The 5,869-nt window shown below is 47.6% G+C and overlaps 1 protein-coding gene across 3 annotated transcripts in view; it reads left to right on the top strand.

Moving 5' to 3' along the window:
* The first annotated feature begins 4,207 nt into the window (after positions 1-4,207).
* Positions 4,208-5,869, top strand: part of Slc7a7 (solute carrier family 7 member 7) — a 46,353-nt gene continuing 44,691 nt past the window's right edge. For 2 of the 3 annotated variants that reach the window (XM_029541569.1, XM_029541566.1), the window contains exons 1-2: positions 4,589-4,671; positions 5,355-5,527. The gene's annotated coding sequence lies outside the window, so the exon portion shown is untranslated. Of the gene's footprint in view, positions 4,259-4,588; positions 4,672-5,354; positions 5,528-5,869 lie in introns of those variants that run through there. The other variant, XM_029541567.1, reaches the window with a different exon arrangement.

Here is a 5,869-nt window from a genome sequence, read left to right as displayed (position 1 = left end):
CCCGAGTGCTGGGATTAAAGGCCTGCACCACCAGGCCCGGCTCTGTTGGTTGGTTTTTTGTTTTTATTTTTTCTTTTGTGGTTGGGGATCTTGAACATGCTAGGAAGGGTCTCTACCCCTCAGCACCACACGTTTGTTTTTCTTTTCTAAAGATTTATTTTATGTGTATTGGTGTTTTGCCTATATGTATGTCCATGTATATACCTAGTGACTAGGAAGCCAGAGGAAGACATGAGATCCCCTGGAACTGGAGTTATAGATCACATGGGTGCTGGGAATCAAACTAACTTCTACAGGGTGCTTTCAGCCTCGAGCCATTTCTCCAGCCCCTTCTTTACCTTCGCTTTTCAAAGACATTTCTGCTGCTCTTGCAAAGGACCAAGTTTGAGTCTTAGAATCACCTGTAACTTTGGCTCCAGGGAATCTGACCCATCTAGCCTCTGAGGGTACCTGTACTCAAATGTGTACACACACACACACACACACACACACACACACACACACTTAAAATGAACACAAATCTTTAAAGCCACTTCTACACAAATAATTTCATATGCTTTTCTTACTGAACCTGCAAAGGAGATTAGATGGCTCTGTATAGCTTTTCTTGAAGTTTTTAAGACTTTAAGATTGAAGCAAATGTTAGGGTAGAAAGCCCAGTGGTAGGATGTGTATTTGCCATGTGTGAGGCCCTGGTTTGATCTCTAGCAGTACACACACACACACACACACACACACACACTTGCACAAAATGCGTGGAGTTACTTTCTTTTTTAAACTGGAAGTGTCAGAATAGAGAAAGTGCCACTGTTTCCAAATGCGCGTGGCTAAGCCTCTGGCCCCAAGACAGCACTAGAATCCCATAGTTTTCAGCTGCAAGAGCAGGTATACCCTAAAAGCTTAAAGAATAGGGTAAGACTCAACGTTCTGCAGTAACAAGCAAGATGATAGCCTTATACTACCAGCTGTGGTACATAAGGGACTCAGGTCAGCAGCTCTCCCGTCTCTTGGTAGCTCACACAGAATACCATCAGTTGGCAAGATCATTCAAAGTGATAGAAGTGTCTTTTGGGGAATAAAACATGGACAATAAAACATGCAAACGTGGGCATGTGTGCCAGGAGTGGTAGCACTAGTTTTTCCTCGAAGCTCTTGGGAGGCAGAGGCAGGCAGATCTCTATGAATTTTAGGCCAGCCTAGTTCATATAGTGAGTTCCAGGCCAGCCAAGGCCACCCAGTGGTATTCTGCCAAACAAAACAACAAAAGTCATTCAACAGAACAAGAACTGGAGGGCTTGGAGGAGGGGGCTGGACAGGGAGTTTGATGAGAATTGTAAAATCTGGGAAGAGAAAGGCAAGTCCCTCTTTTGACATGGTTAATTTGATGTAGCAGTGGTGCAAGCTATGGGTTATAAATAGACTGCAGCTGGGTGGTGGTGGCTCACGCCTTTAATCCCAGCACTTGAGAGGCAGAGGTAGATCTTTAAGTTTGAGCCCAATCTGGTCTGCAAAGTTCCAGGACAGCCAGGGTTACTTGGAGAAACCTGAATTGAAAAAATAATAAGTACACAAATAGACTGCCAGAATTGCCACCATTCTTTTATAAAATGTTTGTTTGTATCAATATGTGTGCATCTGAGTGTGCATGTGTGCACCATATGTGGGCAGGAGCCCTTGGAAGTCAGAAGAGATCATCAGATCCCCTGGAACTGGAGTTACAGGCGGTTTTGAGTTGCCACATGAGTGCTAGGAGTTGAACCTGGGTCTTCTGCAAGAACAGTGATTATCCTTAACTGCTGAGCCATCTCTCTACTCCACCATCCTTTGAACTTTATGGAACAGTCGAGTCTGGCATCTGTACAGCTCTCTTGAATGACTTATCCAGCCTTGCCAACTACAGGAAAGCGGCTCTGTCTTGTCATACTGAATATGTTCTGTACTTCATCTGAGAACAAGGGAACTGAGAGCTATAGAATACTGAGTTTGAGATTCCCTTGTTTCCTCTCCTAGACTTCTTTGCCTTTCACGGACATTAGGTCCCATATATAAAACATACAGCTTTAGCATTTTGTTACGCACTTATGTTCCCCCAATGTTACCTGAATACATCCCTGTTCCATAGGTCGAGACACCATGACTTTTGCTCAAGAGCATTGTTCTGGGGGAATTCGATGCCTTTTTAGCTACTGATATATTTATTTATTTTTAGTCATAATCAAAAATTTGACTTTGCCATTCAGTTAGACTTGGAGGAGAATCTGAAAACCAGAGGACTGGATGAATCAAGAGATCAGAGATCACGGAGATCTGTGTGCAGATGGGCCGGAGGGCGATGTCCCGAAGAACAGTCTGCTGCTTCAGATTCACACAGGCCAGAGTATCAGAACTGTTCACAGCGAGCAACGGTGAGCGTCATGCTGGCCTTGCTGTTCCTGGTCTGAGAGCACTCCATGGCTTCAGCAATGCTCGCTTTCACCTTCCTGAAGATTGCCGTCTTGCCCGAGAGCCACCCAGGTGCTCAGAGAGCCACCCAGGCGCTCAGGAGGTACAGGCGAGAACCTGGGAAACGTTGGTGTTTGGTTCAGCATTTTTGATGGGCCAGATGCTAACATTATGGCACAGGAACTCGCAGCCTTGACCATGAACCCTGAACTGATTCTGTGAGAGAAGGCTTTGTAACCATATCTTTCCCCCCAGTGCTCAGAGTACAAAAGCTCGCCATCAATGGCAATAGTGAAGATGGCAGTAAAGGGGTGAGGGCAAGGGTCAGCCATCTCTCCAGATGCCCCACTTTGAGACAGTTAGGTAGAATAGGCTGTCCTTGAACTTACAGATGCCTTCTTACCTCAGCCTCCAGAGGTAAGTGCTGTCAAGCTAGTACTGTCATGGCTACTTATTCTTTTTTTTTTTTTTTTTTTTGGTTTTTCGAGACAGGGCTTCTCTGTGTAGCCCTGGCTGTCCTGGAACTCACTCTGTAGACCAGGCTGGCCTCAAACTCAGAAATCTGCCTTTCTCTGCCTCCCAAGTGCTGGGATTAAAGGTGTGCACCACCAAGTCCGGTTTCTTTTGTTTTCTGTTTCCTGAGACAGGCTTGCATAGTAGTTCAGGCTGGGCTCCAAATCAGGGTCCTCCTGTCTCAGCCTCCCAAGTACTAGGATTCCAGACCTCCGGCATTTGCTCTGTTCCAGACCCTTTAAAAAGTAAATCTATGGAGACCAGTGAGATGGCTTAGTAGATATAAATACTCCTGTGTAAACCTGAAAGCCTAAGTTCAGTCCCCTGAGCCTACTCAAAGTTCCCTCTGATCTCCACACTCACTGTGGAATACATGCACCTGCATTTACACACACACAGCAACACACACACACACACACACACACACATGTTTTAAACAATTATGTAGCTGGGAGGATGGGTCAGTAGGTGCTTGCTGAACAAACATGAGGACCCAAGTTTCTAGCAGCTACGTCAGCATTAAGGATTGGCTCAGTGAGCCTATTATCTTAGCAGGGTTCGGGGTGGGAGGCAGAAATAGGCAAGTCCCAGATGCTTGTTGGCCGGATAGCCTTACCCAAACAGTGAGCTTCAGGTCCTTGAGCTCTGTCTCAAGGGAATGAGAAGAGTAGAAAAGGAAGAAAGACACCTAAGGGACTCCTCTGACTGTCGGGAACTCATGCACGCAAGGCGAGCACTCCTAAAGAGCCGCATCACTCTGGTCCTTAAGGAACCTTTTCTTAGTCAGGTGAGATGGCTCAGCGGTTAGGAGCGCTGACTGCTCTTCCAGAGGTCCTGAGTTCAATTCCCAGCAAGCACATGGTGACTCACAACCATCTGTGATGGGATCTGATGCCCTCTTCCGGTGTCTGAAGACAGTGACAGTGTACTCATTCATATACATGAAATAAATAAATGAAAACAAAAAGGAAACCCTTCTTTTTTCTTTTCTGAGAATGGATGGTAGCTGAAAATGACTTTGAACTTGTGACCTTCATGTCTTCACCTCCTAAGTGCTGGAATTACAAGCGTGTGCCTCCTTGCCAAGTTCAGAGTCCCCTTCTGTCTCTGCTTGGGCTTGATGAAAGGTTCACTGGGCAAGTTCAGTCTTCCTGTCACCCTTGCAGCGGCTATTTTTGGTTAAGTGCTGCCTCCTGGCGACTACTCAGGACACCTTCGGGGCACCGTGGTCACTTTCTTTAATTTGGGACCTAGAAGCTGATGCAACAGCTTCCCCGAGGGGGCGGAGAGTCAGAACACAGAGGTAGGCAGAGATAAAGTTCGGGGACCCCTCCCCCCGGCTGCAAGCAGGCACCGCCCCTGTCCCCCGCTGCCCCCGGGGCTTCCCGGCTTGGGTTGCTCCCGAGCTTCAGCCAACACTTCGGCTGGTTGGACTGTCTAGGGTTGGAATTTTTGGTCAGACCGCGTCTGGCTGACAGCTCGGGCTGGATTGGGAGGGAGGGAAGAGGAAGCTGAGTGTGCCTGGGGCAGAGGACACGTCTCTAAGGGTATCCGCAGTCATTTTCATTCCCCGGTGACTCGTCGAGCAGGCGCGGGGCCAGGCCGGGGGTCAGCTTGCAGGGTCTCTGGGATCTCAGACCTTTGCTTCCTTCGCTCTCACTTACCAGAGTTCCTTATTCTCGAGCTTCTTAGATAAAAGGGAAGAGCCCAGCTCTGGTAAGCACCTGCCCATTCGAGGGCAAGCCGGGTAATTGTGACTAGGTTGGGTCTTGAGTGGTCGATATTTTAGCGCTGCAGACTAAGAGAAAGATCCAACAAAAGAGAGAGGTGCGGGACGGGGGCCCCAGTGAAATGAGAGTAGCTGGGGAGGAAGCGTGGGAGAGGGGCAAAGGTGAGCCCGCTGGTGGAGGGGGATGGGCTCATCTAGATGAGGGTCTCCAGGAAAGAAAAAGGTGTGGGCCTTTTAGTTTTTCCATTAGCTAACAAAAGACAATTTTATTTCTGGTGTACATGTGTGTTGAGGGTGGTTTATGAGTGTGTGTGTGTATGAGTGTGTGTGTGTATGAGTGTGTGTGTGTTTCTGTGTGGCCAGGGGCGGTGCTTGTGCCAGTGCACAACTGGCATCAGAGGATGTGGGATATATTCCCTTGAGACAAGGTCTCTCACCCTATTTGGAGTTAGGCTGGCAGCCAGCAAGAGTCAGCAATCTTCCTGTCTCCACCCACAGTAGCTTTTTACCATGGAGCTGGGATTAGAACTCAGGTCTTGCTGCATGTGCAGTCATCAGTCTTAGCTGCTTAGCCATTTCACTCACAGAACCGTCTCTCCTGTCCTCCCCTCACCCTTCCCTCCTTTCATTTTTTTTTCCTTCTTCTCTATCCTTTATTTTTTGGAAACAGGTTCTTTACAGTCTAGACGAACCTCAGACTCATTATGTATTGCGACTGGCCCCGAACTCCAGATCTTTCAGCCTCCACACCTGTAACGCTGAGTTTGAATGACCATGCCTAGCCCTAAACTTCGCAGACTTCCACCTGCACAGAGACGGAACCCAGGGTCCTATGCTTGCTAGGTAAGTGCTCTGCCAAGTCGGTAACAGTGAAAAACCACACTCCTTCCCTTAAATGCATCAAAATGGGAAAGATTAAGTATCTGTGAATTCTCCTTACTCTAAGTAATCTAGGGGTAGTGAAGGGGGCGGTTCTGATGTTAAGGGGGCGGTTCTGATGTTAAGGGTAGTAAGACTGGGCGGCCTGGAGGGCAAATTCAAGGACCCACCCAGGCGCCTAGCCAGCCCGGAAATCAGAGAGAAACAGCATTGTTCTCTCTCTCTCTCTCTCTCTCTCTCTCTCTCTCTCTCTCTCTCTCTCTCTCTCTTTCTTTTTTTTTTTTTTTTTTTTTTTTTTTGGTTTTT

The sequence above is a fragment of the Mus pahari genome, chromosome 8 (assembly GCF_900095145.1).
Source record: "Mus pahari chromosome 8, PAHARI_EIJ_v1.1, whole genome shotgun sequence".
NCBI lineage: Eukaryota > Metazoa > Chordata > Mammalia > Rodentia > Muridae > Mus > Mus pahari.
The sequence above is the reverse complement of the archived record's forward strand: the minus strand, read 5'-3'. Positions and strand labels throughout refer to the sequence as shown.